Raw genomic sequence first — 15,935 nt, forward strand, 5'->3', positions numbered from 1 at the left:
TTCAATCAGTGTTGGTTAAATGTTTTACAATTAATTTTCAGCATATATGTAAACATGGCTTCTTCAAGGCACATTCCGGTAGCAAAATCTAAACCTCCGATTCATTTCCTTTCAGACACCCCAATTAGTGATCCTTACTACAGTCTGCCTTGCCTAAGATGTCTTATGGATAGCAAGGTATTGTCTGAATATGTTGAAAAATAGGTCTGTTTTGATCTGTAATGGACCGGAGCTCTGGCAAAGCAGAGTCCACATTCCCATTGAGAAGTGGGGTTTGTTCTCTTGTATGTGTCTGTGTTTAGTTTATTTAGGATGCGTTTATACTAGGCCGTAAACATGCAATTACGGATCACATCTCTAGTCAAGGTCGGTTAGCAGAGTTTTACAGTTCTCATCCACTGTATATTTGTTATTTTAATATTTGTTTCTACATTATTAAGCAGTGGAAATGCTTCTCATTGCAAAGCCATCAAATTGAATTTTGTGAAGACGCCTGCCTGCACAAAATGTGGGCTTGGGATTGGTAAAAATTTGTTTTCATTCCAGGTATTTTATCCCCGTATGGTGCCATGTGTTCCAGCATCTAGTGAGGTCCCACATAAAGATTAAGTTCCATGCTAATTGATAAAGGAATCCAGCATAATAAACCCCATTGATTGTAGCCATTCAACCCTCAGGGCTGAATGACAGTGTTCACCTATGTGCTCAAAAACGTTCTCACGCTGTCCCCAATTCATCAAACAGGGTGCAGCACATTTAAAAAGCTGGACATGTACTGGTGTGTTTTACATGTCCTGATAGTCCTTGCTGTAGTAAAAACAGAGGATGAGACACAAGATAGGCGAGCTCTCATGTGCCATGCAGGGTTGTTCCCAAATCAAGTGCAGTGCAACGACCTACAGTGGAGGAAATGTTTTGAACCCATTGTAAACCCCTGTGATAAGTATAATACGGGAGAATTGAGTGATGTGGACTAGGAATTAACCCCCGCGCACAGCCATCCGATTTTATCCTGGAACTTGGGAGGTTACAATAAACATTTAAAACAAGCTATTTAAAGGAGAGATTCAAAAGTATGATGTAATGTGCTTCCAGGAAACTTGGCTGTGTGACGAACCCGAACCAGTAGATGGTTTTATGATGCTTTTTAGGGGAGCAACAAGGCAAGGGTTAGGACGCCCATCAGGGAGGCCTAATAACCCTAGCCTCAACAAGAATAGCGAACAAGATCACAGAAATAAAAAACAAATGTCGCTGGTTATTGGCAGGTCAGGTAGATCTCCACAATGTAATTGAAGGTGCTAAACAGCTTTTTATAATGAATGTTTATATACAACCGGGGAACATGTATGACTATAATATCCAGCGGGGTCTGTTTGAGGAAGATCTGGAACGACTATGTATTGGCAAAGCACGATATTTGACTCTAATGCTGGGAAATTTTAATCATAAACGTGACCCTAACAGTAGTGATAATTTGTATAAGGAGCTATTGGTAGCTGCACAAATCCCTAACAGCATCTTTCCCAATGTAGAATGTTCTGCCCGTGATTTGTCCTTAGTAAGAACCATAGGATCTCTAGGTATGTTCTTTCTAAATGGGCGTATGAAGATGGATCGCCCGGCAAAACAGACTTTTGGAATAGGCAATCAGGTATGCCCTATTGATTATGCGTTTGTAAATACCTGGTCCTTTGGAGAAGTACTAGACTTTGAAGTTGAGCATATAGAGGGCAGTGATCATTGGCCACTCCGTTTAACAATACGATCAGCCGATAAAACCCAAAAAGAAAGAGAAAAGGCATTGATATTGCTAGTTGAGTGTCCCCGTAGGATAACAACTCGACTTAGAGAGTAGTCTAGAAGCACTTAATAATCTGATCGTAAACTATCCAAACCTTAGTATGGACGATGATCCAAAAGATATATTCAAAGGCTATAATAGGGGCATTGCATTAATGGTTAACTGCTTTAAAACAAATTAAAAATACCGCAAAAGGGAAAGATTAAGGGAGATAAATATAAGATAAATAATAGCAAAATATGGTTTAACTGGGAATGTAGGTGTAAAAAAACAAATGAAGCGAAGATTAGAAAGGGAATATAAGATAAGACCCTCCGCTGATACAGAACAGAAGCTCCGGCAAGCAAAACAATGTTATAAAACATTGATAAGACAGAGGAAACGAGAATATGTTAATAAAAACTGGGATACAATGTTTGAGGTGATAAGAACACGGAATATTAGGGGCTTCTGGCAGCTGGTAAGGGAGGGAAAAAAGGTAGGAACCATGCGGTATTGCTATTGCAGCAATGAAATTAACTAAAGCGGCAGGTCCAGACAATCTCCCAGCAATAATTATAAAAAAGAATGTCGATTGGTGGACTAAATATTTTCATGCTATGTTTTGTAAAATCCTTGATTATGGCCGTTTTCCAGAGAGTTGGAAGGGTGCCATGATAAGTCTGATTCACAAAAAGGAGGACCCAACCAAAAAATTACCGACTGATAAGCCTATTAGACGTAGGTGAAAAGGTATTTACGAAGCTAGTGCTGGGGTTAATCAAAGAATGGGCAGACAATAATTATTTGATACCAGTAGAACAAGGTGGTTTTTAAAGAAGGGCACTCGACAATTGACCATTGCTTTAGTTTGTGGGCATTAGCAAAAAAATCTGTTGAAATGGGAGGAAGCCTATTTTGCTGTTTCGTCGATTTTCGTACTGCATTCTATTTGGTAGATAGGAGATTACTATGGGATATGCTAAAACAGTTAGGGATTGATTTGGATTTATTATTTCTCCTTCAGGGTCTGCATCTACAAAATTGGGCCCAAGTAATTTTAGACACGAGTGGCTCTTTCAAAAAGGATCCCCATAAAGAATGGTCTTCGCCAAGGTTGTGTGCTGTCCCCAATATTATTCACATTATTTCTGTCAGACCTGCCAGGGTTGTTGCGGGAGGTTAAAGGCCTAAGCCCAAAAATGGATGGTGTGCATGTTTCCTGCTTATCATATATGCTGACGATCTAGTGATAATGGATATGACGGAGTTAGGGCTACAAAGGAAATTGGAGGTGTTTTACTCCTACCGTCAAAGGAAAAAAAATTGTAGTAAATATGGAGAAAACAAAAATAATGTCTATACCTTCCAGGAGGAGAAAAAATTGAGAAGGTAAAAAAAATATAAATATCTAGGCATGTGGTTTGACCCACATTTGAGATGGAAAGCTCACACTGAAGCCCTAAAAAATAAAGCTCTATCATCAGTTTGGGGGTTAAAACAATTCAGTAGTAAATATGGGGGTCCTTCCCTCCAGCCGGTTATTTCTGCCTTTAATGCCATGGTACGTCCCCAGTTCCAATATGGGGTGGAAGTTTTAACATTTTCGGGGAAACTAAATTGGGAGACAGAAGAAAGCATTTGCGTAAAGCGTATGCTCTCACTGCCCCCCTCAAGTATGCTAAAAGCTATAAGAGCAGAATGTCAAACGACGGCATGGACTTACCAGGGGCTACAAGCTGCACTGAAGTTCTTGTTAAGTATAAGAGATGAAGGGATTTGTAAGATCGCAAGACTGTGTAAAAAAGAAATAACAATAAGTGAGTTACATTGGGCGTTACAAATGAGAGGACAGTTAAAAAAGATCAGTGGTGTGGTGCACAAATTCCAAAACTCAATCTACAAATAATGGTAAAGGAAAGAGCAAGAGAAATAGATCTGAAGTACTTTGAGAGTAAAATATCAACTCAAGGAAGGGTGGAGGAATATGGAAAACTTTCCCTATATAGAGGCTCTACCCAACGCAAGATTAAGAGACTCAGTACTACAGTTTTGAATTGGGCTGAACCCAGGATATAGGGATCCCAAAGTAAAAGCATTTCTTAAGGGTACCCAGGGCCTATGTACATGCGGCTTGCAGCAGAAATATACCATGCAACACCTACTTTTGGATTGTCACTGGTTTTTAGAAGTGCGTAAGAAGTTTTTTAAACCAATTTTTTAAGGAATATATTATTACTAACCAGGACCAAGTGCTTAGGTTACTTATTGACATGGGATTTTTAAATGCAACCTGTGCACTGGGCCTATTTTTAAATGGCCTAAAAGGTGTTTTAACTGGACTTATAGGGTCCGGTATAAGGTAGGAAATAAAGAGGAATGAAGAGTTTTAAGTACCATAATTGACTATTCTAAAATTACATTGGTTGATGGTACTTTAGAAAAGTTTGCCACGTTATAACGAGGCATGAAATAAAATGCAGAGCACTTTATATCGGAAATTTCCCTTTATGAGAGAATAAGGACCTGAGTCTAATCAGAACTGTAGGTGGGATAATTTGGTTGGCACGTTGCACTTTATGAAACTGTAAGAACTTGAACCTCGTTAAGAATTGTATACAGGATAATTTGGCTGACATGATGTGTTCGGCAGAATTAGTAGGGAAATGAAATTGGTGTAAGGTTGGGATAAGGTAATAAATGTAAGTAGAGCTGGTTAACAAGAATTGGAATGATTCAAGAACTTTGTTTCTGAATGTAGTATGTAATAGAAATTTTTAATGAATTTGTATATTTTATTGTTTTGATACTTTTAAGGCTTATGTCAAATAAAATATTTTTTTATTGATTGATGTGCTCAAGAACGTTCTCACGCTGTCCACAATTCATCACATGATTAATTTCATTTAAATGGTATTGTTAGACCAGTCACAGCTTGGTGTGGTTTCTCCTGTCCTTTTGCTTCTGACCTCCTGTTTTTGATCCTATGCTGAATTTCGTTTTTGCTGGCTTTAGGACTCTGGGCACTTTACCACTGCTGACAAGTGCTAAAATGCAAGTGCTCCCTGTGTAAATTGTATTGGTGATTGCTTCATTTATGTTCAGCGTATTTGATTTACTGGTAAATCCCTAGTAAAGTGCACTATGTGTGGCCAGGGCCTTTAAATCAAATGCTACTAGTGGGCCTGCAGCACTGATTGTGCCATCAACATGAGTAACCCTGTAGATATGTCTCAGACCTGCCACTGCAATGTCTGTGTGTGCAGTTTTCGACTACCATTTTGACCTGGCAAGTGCACCCACTTGCCAGACCCAAACCGTCCCTTTAATGCATGTAAGTCACCCCTAATGTAGGCCCAAGGCAGCCCCCTGGCAGGATGCAGCACATTTAAAAAGCAGGACATGTACTGGTGTGTTTTACATGTCCGGATAGTCCTTGCTGTAGTAAAAACAGATTTACCAGTATTTCACTATCTCTCTGAGGGTAACATGGGAATTACCTTGACATAGCTTTTATGTGTAGTTTCCCATTGACAGCAGATAGAGATATGGTGTTTCGGGCCTCTGAACTCACAATTTGAAAAATACATGCTTTGGTGAAGTTGGTTTTTGAACTCTGAGTTTGAAAATGTCACTTTTAGAAAGTGGGCATCTTTTTTTCTTAACCATTCTGTGCCTCTGCCTATCTGCTGAATACACGTCTGGGTAAAGATGACAGTTGGGCTGTTACTCTAAGACAGTCACACAAAGGGAGCTGAGGTGTGCCCTTCATATCCTGATGGCCCATCACCAGGCTGATGCATCTTCCTGAACTAGGATGGTGGGAGGAGCAGACACTTGCACCTGAAAGGCCTCTGCCTGTTCTCACACAAAGCATTCTCCAACCCCCTAGAGTGTGTCTGGGGCTAGGGCAGGGAAAGGCAGGGGCAGGGCCTTGTGCACTACGAAGACATCTCTTTGAATTTTGCATACTTCAGAGACAGAAATGGGTAAAAGTACTGGATCTCTGACACCACATAGTTAGAATCCTTCTGGACTCAGGAAATTCTGCCAGGAAGAAGAGCTGAATTCTGTAGGAGGAACTGCCACTCATCCTGTTGCTTTGTTGTGCTTGCCTGCTGCTTCTTTCCTGGGAGTGAAAGGACTGGACTTGGCTTTCTACATCTTGCTTGCAAAGGTTCTCCAAAGGCTTGGACTGAGTTTGCCTCCTGTTAAGAAGCCTCATGGACATCGACTTCATCTGCCAGTGCCTGGGCTCTTCTGCTGAGAGTACTAAGTTGCCAAGTGGTGCCAACTTCAGTCCCTGGGCTTCTGGAAGTGGAAGCTAGTGATCTGAAGGAGAAAATCCACACATCAATGCTACTGAACTGAAAGAATCAACTCAACGCCTGTCTCAGCTGAAGAATCGATGCAGCACCTGCCTCGCGGCTGTAGAATTGACACAGTGCCTGTTTCACCGAGGTCCCATCAACCCTGCACCACAGTAAGGAACCGAGGCTGCGTGTCTGAAAATCGATGCATCGCCTTTCCTGCGAGGAAATAATTCATTCATCACCTCCCCTGCTATTAAGGAACCAGCACATTGTCTCAGCTGCGAGGAAAGAATCAACACATCTCCCTTGCGCAGTAAGGACCTGATGCATTGCTTTGCTTTTCTGGTGCCTCATCTCCCCTGTGGCTCTCACCATCTTTGTTTTGATGCATCCCAGGTACTCTGTGCTAAAAAGACACATCCATTGATTCCTATAGATTAAGACTTGCTTAAACTTTCAGAAAGAGATAATTTGACTTGTGTATGTTGGATTTTTGTCGTTTTGGTCTTGTACTCAGATAAATATTGGCTATTTTTCTAAACTGGCGCAGAGGTGTGTGTGTGTACGTGTGTGCATGTACACAAATACTTTATCCATTGTCTCTGAGATAAGCCAGACTGCTCGCGCCAAAATACCAAGGGGTGAGCAGGGGTCATCTTAGCTGTGTGGCCCCCTCACCCTGACTTGAGTGACGGTACCTACTTGGACAGGGTGCAAACCACTGCCAACTAGAGACACCATTTCTAACAGGTATGTTTATAGAGCATACACCTACCTCAGATGGGCAGTAGAACACCTTTCAAATCCTAAATGTGAGAGACATACAGGTGACAGTCAACCTGGAAACGCTAAGGAAAACGTAATTTTTCAGAGGTGTAATGTCTAAGATGGTAAGAGAGTTGTGAAGCGGTGGATTTTGGGATCTTTCTTGAAGTGCACCATCAGGAAGAAAGTCTGAATTGTAAAAGAGACTATTACAGAGTCCTTTTCCATATGCCGAAATAGACTGTTGGTAAGTGCACTCTTTGTAAGGGTTTTGGAATTCCAATCTGTTGAGGCATGAACTTGTAGCAGTGCGCATGGTAATATATTCATTGAGTTTACAGGCCAGGTTATCAAGTTTTATTCACGTTTTACAAGGGTGGAGTGATTTGTAGATCAAACATCATTAAAAATGTATTTGGGCATGGAGAAGGAGACAAAGCCCATCCTTTAAGGTAAGGGAAATGTGTTCTGGCTTTATATGATTGGTGGTTGCTAAATCTGTTTATTGAAAAATGGGTTTAATTGGTGTCAGGAGCAGACCATTTTTCTGTTGATGTCTGATAAAGACGATAGCCTAGACGTTAGATCATAATTTATAGATTGGGAGGGCTTCATTTTGTTCAGTAGCTTAAGTTGAAGCCAAGTGTTGTTTTTTAAATATATGCTTCTTGAAGGATCAAAAGAAATCCATGCAAAAGCCCAGTGATTTGACAGAGGATGTAAGGAAGCGAACTGAACCATATTGTTGATCCTGCTCAGAATTAGGGTCTCATTGGTTCCTCAATTGAGGTCAAACATAGTTTTTGTTTGTTTACATTTTACATATACTGTAGACACCCAGGTTTGCATGAAGTGCAGATATGATGTGAGTTTAATAATGTCTAGCTGACAACACTTTAAAGCATAGTTCTGCTAGACTTCTAACTGCTGATTCCTTAACTTGTGAATTTCCCTTGGTGCCAGACTGTACTTGGATTGTTTTAGAGCAATTCCCTCACACGTCGACAGGTGACGTCATACAGCTCTGCGTCAGATCTGTCCGCCCTGGATAAGACGTGGGTGGCCCCTATGAATGAAGCACCTTTGCATACTGATGTCAGTTCCTTTCTTTCCATGCCTGCCTGACCAGGATCCAAAGCTTTTGAAGATTGTCATTTGGACAGGGATTTTCCTCTAAATTTCACAGTTTGCAGCCAGGGTCACCTCCTAAGACTACTGGGTTCAGGTTGTGTTGTGACTCTAACTGACAGATGTTCATAACAAACAACTACAAAGGTGATCTGTGGTGCTTTATCTCCAAACATGACGCAGTGTCTTGTCTGTGCTGTGCAAAGATTAATTGCAAGGCTGTCCAAGATAGTGAGGCCAAGCTGGCTGTTGCAGAGCACAGTAAGAAGAGGAAGGGGTACTGTAACAGTCTCACTAACAAAGCTGCTCCAGTGACCAGTAATCATCAAGGTCACAGAGCTCAGTTAAGTCCAACAAGTCCCATAACACACATAAGAAATCAAAACACGAGTCTCCCTCGTCACGCCACTCTCATCATTTGGAGTCGTACAGTGCCCCACTTATCTCTAGGCCACAGAGTCATTCCCCCTGTGGGCTGATTCTAAATGTTATCCCATTCCAGCCCACCTCAGGCAGACAGCAACACCGTAAAAGCTCCAGGAGCTGCAAATGGCCATGGGCAAGGTTTTCGGTGCCTCACCAGGTCACTCGAGAGCACCTTTTGGCAGCATGTATCCGGGAGGGCCTCCAGTCAGTTTTATGTCGGCGAATCTGTCCTCTACCCCGACTGTGACAATCTACCTCAAACAGAGTCGGACCCCTTCCTTAGCTTTGACCCTGGCATCGGCACCACGTACAACCCCATCGTCAGTGCTATGACTGGTGCCACCCTCACCACAAGGTCCTACGCCTCTGGCTCTAGCTCGGGTGCTGACGCTGGTACCAACATTATTTACATCGGAAACGGAGCTGATCGTTCTATCTGACCAGCATGTTTATGAAGATGGTGATGATGATGATCAAGCAGAATATGATGGTAGTAATATCGTTGAGGATTTTCAGGATGCCAGTGTTTTGGACACTTCTCCAGGCATATGCCTACCCTCTCCCTAAATGGCTATGGCCCCTGAGGAATCCACCTCCTTTACCATGGTACTTAGGAGGGTGTCAAAAGTTCAGGACTTGACCCTGCTAAATCAAGCAATAAAGACTAATATGCTCAACGTAGGAGAAATAAACCAAGAACCTGTCCTTGGTCTTGATGGATGCACTGGTGGGCACCTGGGCAAAGGAGGCATTCTCTCCACATGTATCCCCTAACCCATGCCTCCCCCAGCGAACAGGCAAGGAGCAAGGCAGCACGGGCCTGCTCCGTGAGAGCCAGAAGCATTGCCTCAAAACCCTACTTGGAAAGCCTAGAGGTCTACACATCGACCAGCCACTTGAACCCCAACTCATTCCCTACGATTCCACCCAAAAGGGAATTTAATAATGGAGATATTCGCCAAATTAATGTTCTCCAGCCTAGCACTCAGATCGGCCAATACATCATGCCTCCTAGGCATATATTTGCACGTAGTATGGGACAATTCTCAAATCAACTTTATTCGGTAGAACCTACCTCAAAAGTACACAATATTCATCACAATCAATCACAACATAAATCTCCTGTAATCAATCAAATAAAACTCATAATCAATCACCTATATCAAATAGGCTTTTGGGTACAAAAGTTATTCAAAGATATATATAGTTTTAAAATGTCATTATCAATCATCAGTTTTCAATTGTTGATTACCCCAGCATGCAATTTATTATTACTACCATGGGCACTGAACACCTAAAAATACCTTGCATTAAAGTGTATCTAAAAACGTTGCTCTCTTATACCAAATACTCAGAAGAAAGCTGGGCTTACTGAGTACACAATAGGTTCTGATGCATCAGTTCTCGGTATGCACAGGGCCAGCTGATATTGCATGATCCCTGAGGTTAAGCAAATGGGTTGAAGTCAGTGATGTATTTCCTGATAACTATGGCACACAATAAAAATATGATCCAGGGGCGTGGTCTGGCCGCGATCCATGATGGCCGTCTGAGAGCCGAGCTCCGCAGGGTGGCGGGCCATGCGGCGGTGGCGGCGGCGCTGGGGGCGCTCCGAGGGACCCCCGAGCGCAGCGGGGGTCGACATCTGTGACGCGGGGGAGCGCCCTCCCCGGAGACGCCAGGCGGAACGAGGGGAGCAGGCTTGAGGCCTACGGCAGGCCTCTAAACCACGGCCTCGAGTGAGGAATCACCCGACACGGAGAGACGCGTCCCTCGCTGAAGCCCGAAGTGGGGGAGCACGCCCTCCGTCCCTACCTGCGCCTTGACAGCGGCACATCTGCGGCTCCCGGAGCCGGCAACCTGCCGGGACGCTGCCTGCCCCCTCCCTCCCTCCCGATCGATTGCTGCCGAAGGGGGAGAACGGAGCCGACCAACATCACGGCCCGGAACAACAACGAGGCTCTGGACGCGCCTCCCAGTGCCTCTCCACCCTTCCCCCTTCTGCCGGGGGTGACGGGACCGGCGACAAGAGGCCTCACCACCAGCGGAGCGCAACGGACGGCTATCCCCCCCCCCCCAGCCTTACCTGCTCCAGAGAAGGCCCCCTGAGGAACGACAGAGGCCCCGGAGAGGATGGAGAGGTGAGGGCCGAGCCGGTGAGTCAGAGAGGATGAGAGATGTACGGAGATGAGGGTGGTAGATGAGTGAGAGAGGGGCCGCGAGTGAGGAGAGAGAGAGAGGAATATAACAACGAGCGGAGAGAGGAGGAAAAGGACGGGAAGAGGAGAAGGCAAGGAGCAAAGGAGCAAACACTTCCTAACAAAAAGAGGGGCAAGCACAAGGGGGGGGGGCAAAGAGTAAGGAACAAAAAAAAAAAAAAGAGGAGAAAAAAAAAGAGAGAGAAAGGAAAACGAACAACACAAACATAACAACAAAAGAAGCAATATCACACTAGCAGGAAAAGGGAAAAGCCACTGTAGCCTCCAACAAAGCTAGAACTAACGAGGCATGGAGAGCAAAGAGGGCCAGGAATAACATCGGACCTCGGCTCCAAAAAATAAAAAAAACAACCCCTCTCTCCACAGAACAGCACTGCGGGACGCTGAATGCTATAGAGCCAACACCGAGATCCTTCCCCTCGTATATATACGCCAACGACAGCCCTCCCAGGAGGCCACTTAGAGAGGCACTCCCCTGAACTCATCAACTACTCTGAACCCCCCTTGCCCCCCCCCCCCCCCTCCGCCACCCTCTCTCCTCTGCCACCCACGCTGATCGCCCTCATTGAGACACGGACAGGAACCCCCTTGGATCCACACCTGCAGGGAGAAACCCGCAATGCCCAGAGGCAAGACGGCGGGTAAAGTACCGTGTAAACCCGCTCGCCAACTACTCTTCTCTGAAGCCCTGCGCCAACAGAAACATCCTGCTACCGCAGACTCTCCACCCCCCTCACACGACACCATGTCAGACAACACTCAAGGAGCATCAATGGATCGTATACTGTAGGAGATATCGGCAGTAGGCCGCAAACTGGAAGGTATGGACACTGCCATGTCAGCATTAACAGCGGAAACGAGATCCATGCGCTTGGAAATAGCGGGCTTCCAGTCACAAATCTCCGGACTGGACCATCGAGTAGCGGCTGTGGAAAGTCAAGTGGTCTTACAGACTGAAAGAGATCAGGAACTCTTGTACCTTCGCAGCAAGTTAACCGACCTTGAGGACCGAAGCCGCAGAAACAACGTCCGCTTCCTTGGATTTCCGGAAGGCATTGAGGGTACAGATATCCTCTCTTACCTGCGAGACACGCTTCCCAAACTAGCTGACATAACATTTGACCCCCCTCTGGAATTTCAAAGAGTGCTAAGACTTGGTCTCAAGAGACAAAACGGAAAAGATCGTCCTCGTCCAATCATAGCCTGCTTCCTCCGGCACAGGCAGGCCCGCCAACTGTTACAGCTATCCCGAAGGCAAGGTCCACTCCGGCTCGGTCCCCTCGAAATCCGCCTTTTAGCAGACTTCTCCAAAGAAACAGCAGATCGTAGAAGAGCCTTTCTCTCCCTCCGCCCTCACCTTCGCCATCTGGACGTTAAATTCGGCCTCTTCGAGCCAGGCAGGATGTGGATAACTAAGAACGGAGAGTCACAAACCTTCTATGACCCAGAGGACCTGAAGTCATTCCTAGAGGGGTTGCATGATCCGACACAACCCATGGAATCAACAACCCTTACCCCCCAAGACACACAGAACAAAACTAGGGGAATGGGCCAATCAGAAATTGCTCTGGACACCAACAGAAGACCTACTACAGACCCCCAAACCAGGGGCAGAGACCTGGAGAGATTAACAAAAAGTTTTGATGACAGGGGCCAAGTTCTACAGGCGGTGGCGATGCACACACAGCTGCCGGACAGAGACAAGTCCCGATCCCCTTTGAAACCCTAGGTGCCTACTATCTGAAACCAACATGGACACAGTTTTCCCACAAGCCCTCGATATCTACAACCACAGACTGTCATAGAAACGTTGCAGGAAACATAGGAACTTTGATGAAAGAGTCCTGACACAGAGAAATGATGAGTACTCTATTTTAATGTATACTCTTCAGACATTGTACCACGGAGGACCCCCACCCCCCCCCCCCAGAAGGCTTTAACCGCCTCGGACTGCTTAGACTGTTCGGATTGTGTGATAGTTTTTGTTGGCTCCCAATTACATTTGTTTCTCAACGTCCCTCCCCTTCATGCTGGGTAACACTTACCATATCCCACATCACTTCTCCCATCTAGAATCAGGATCTATAACGTCCTCTGGAAAATATGGGAACTGACGCAATACCCTTGCACACTACTGGCTTGCCCTGGCAGGGTTGGGGCAAAATGATTCTGAACTGGGTTTTGAGCTCTAGACCCCGGTCTACTAACAAACGCAATAGTGACATAATGATGAGCGCTGGTGCAAAGCAGAACAGGCCACAGATGCCAAGTCCCAGAGCATATACAGTACATGCCGCAACCCCTCAGAATAACCAAGGGGAAGCGACCTCAGTAACAACAACATCTGCCCCTGTCCTTTCCTCGCGCTTCTCCCATCCCCCCCACCCCCCCCCACACAGGGACGCGGCCAACATGCGACCTCCCCTCCTTCCCCCATCCTCTGTTCACAAACACATACTACACCCCCCGGACATAATTGGAGGCATCCACGCGGAGGTCTGGGGTGCCTCGTGGGCGCCGCCCCCCTCCCCCCCCCCCCGGCGCGGGGCATGCTGGTCGGGCGTCGAAGCTCAATCGGCCTAGGTTTTAGACCCGCCGGTTAAAGTTCGTGTACTTCGGGACTTGTATCCCGGTCTCCCTTCTTTTTTATTTCTTCCTTCCTCCACTGTCTCCTTTTTATTCTCTTTTCAACTCCTCTTCGTATCCAACGCGCCCGCCACCCTTCCCCCCCCTCTTCCCCCTCCCTGACATCCTCTTCAGTTCACAGAGTCCACCCCACTCCCCCGAGCTCATACCCCCGGGTGGGCGGACACAGGAAACGAGGATGCCCAACCGGATGGGAGCACCAGTAGTTCCCCTCAGGGTGATATCATGGAATGTAAACGGCCTTACCCACTTTATCAAACGGAAGAAAGTCCTATCCTACCTTAACTCTAAGAAGGCAGACATCGCCTTATTACAAGAGACACACCTAGACAGTCTTGAATCTGATAGACTACGACGTGACTGGGTGGGAACCGTCCTGTTTAGCTGCACCCCACCCTCACCCGATACAGAGAATGTCCCAAGAAAAAGCGGGGTGGCGATCCTCTTACGCAAAACCCTCCCTTTCACAGTCGTCAAATCGTGGACAGATCCTGAGGGCCGATACATATTTACCAAACTGAAAATCGGGGACTCAACACTGTGTGTGGGATCAGTCTACACACCAACAGGTCCCAAACGCCTCTTCTTCCTCCAGCTCAATCGACTTCTAACCGAGATAGGGGCATCCTGTTACGTTATAGGAGGAGACTGGAACCTAGCAAGGGACGCAGCATTGGACAGGACGGGGCCTCTAGACACGAGTAACAACGCAGACAGGGCCATCCAGTCCGATATACTCGCGGATAATGGTTTGGTTGACCACTGGAGGCTGACTCACCCAACGGACAGAGAATTTACCTTTCTCTCGCCGGTGCACGGTACCCAATCACGGATCGATTACTTTCTCCTATCCCATAATCTTGTGGCCCACACCCTGGGGGACGACATACTGGAGAGAGGCCTTTCAGACCACTCTCCAGTCCTTATAGCCATCCGATTAGGCCTGGTATCCCCGGGCCGAAAACCCTGTAGATTAGCGATCCATCGATATCGATCCCCCCAAGGTAAGCTGCAGCTACAGGATCATGCGACCACTTTCGCCCAAGACAACCTCGGTACGGTTGATTCAAGTCGAACTATGTGGGCCGCAGCCAAAGCCTCGATACGGGGACAGCTCATGCGGGATGCGGCGATAGCGAACAAAGACAGAAAAGAGCAACAAGCGGCTCTGGAACTCGACATACGCCGACTAACCAGACAATATACAGCACATCCCTCCCTTCCAGGCCGCCGAAGTCTAGAGCAAGCCCAAATGGCCCTTAATGAACTATACACCACCCAGGCCGAATTCGCATTACAGAGACTCCAAGGGAGACACTACGAACAGGGTGAGAAGGCAGGACGACTGCTTGCAGCCCAACTCCGTCAAAGAGCAGCCGCTCTAGCCATCCCAGCCATTCGCTCTCCCTCCGGGGACATACTGACCCACCCGCAGGCCATTGCAAATGAATTTGCCCAATTCTATAGACACCTTTACACGCCGGAAACCACGACCAACCTAGCGCAAGCTACCACTTTTTTAAAGAAGCTAGACCTCCCCTCCCTAACAGACGAGGGCCGTAGCCTACTAGAAGGGGAAATAAGCAGACAGGAGATAGATAAAGTTATCTCTGACCTCCCGTACCACAAATCACCCGGAGAGGACGGATACCCTGCAGAATTTTATAAATGGGTAGGGGCAGGGGCGATTGATATCTTATGCGAAGCCCTCAATGAAGCCTGCGAAACACAGACATTAGGGGCCATATCCAATAATGCCACAATAGCTGTCATACCAAAGCCTGGGAGAGATCCTTTATTATGCAGCAGCTACCGACCCATCTCTCTACTAAACGGGGACATCAAAATTCTAGCAAGCGTCCTGGCAAACAGATTACGTAAAGTAATCCCGTCCTTAATACACTATACACAGGTGGGGTTTGTACCGGGCTGCACGTCTAGGAACCACCTACGAACCCTGTGCCATACCTTATGGGCGGCCAGAGACTCCCCGGAGTCGGCGCTGGCCCTGTCCTTAGACGCCGAAAAAGCGTTCGACCGCATAGAATGGCCCTACCTATTTGCAGCCTTAGAGAGATTTGGTCTAGGCAACAAATTTATCTCCATGGTACGACTGCTCTATGATCAACCCGCGGCCAGAGTCAACTGCGGAGGCTTCCTCTCAGACCCTTTCCCTATCCGAAGGGGTACACGGCAGGGGTGCCCCCTTTCACCTCTCCTGTTCCTTTTGGCAATGGAGCCCTTGGCGGCAGCTATCCGGTCCTCCCCCTCCATAACCGGCCTACCACTACCCGAAGGCACCTCCAAGATATACCTCTACGCTGACGATATCCTCTTAACACTCACAGACTTGGAAAGATCCATACCGGCCCTATTGGAGGTAATCGAGGACTTCGCAGCCCTATCGGGATACCGTATTAATTGGGACAAAAGCGAGGCACTTCCGCTATCGGGAGTAACCACAAAAGCGGCACTCCTAGGCTACCCATTCCGGTGGATGCCAAAACATCTTAAATACCTAGGAGTGCTTGTTAACCCTGGACTGGCACACATGGTGGCGGACAACATTGACCCTCTCATCACGCGGGCGAAACTGGACTTTGCAAAATGGACCCAGTTAGGCCTCTCCATGTGGGGCAGAGTACAGGCGGTTAG

Source organism: Pleurodeles waltl, chromosome 5, assembly GCF_031143425.1.
Source record: "Pleurodeles waltl isolate 20211129_DDA chromosome 5, aPleWal1.hap1.20221129, whole genome shotgun sequence".
Taxonomy (NCBI): Eukaryota; Metazoa; Chordata; class Amphibia; order Caudata; family Salamandridae; genus Pleurodeles; species Pleurodeles waltl.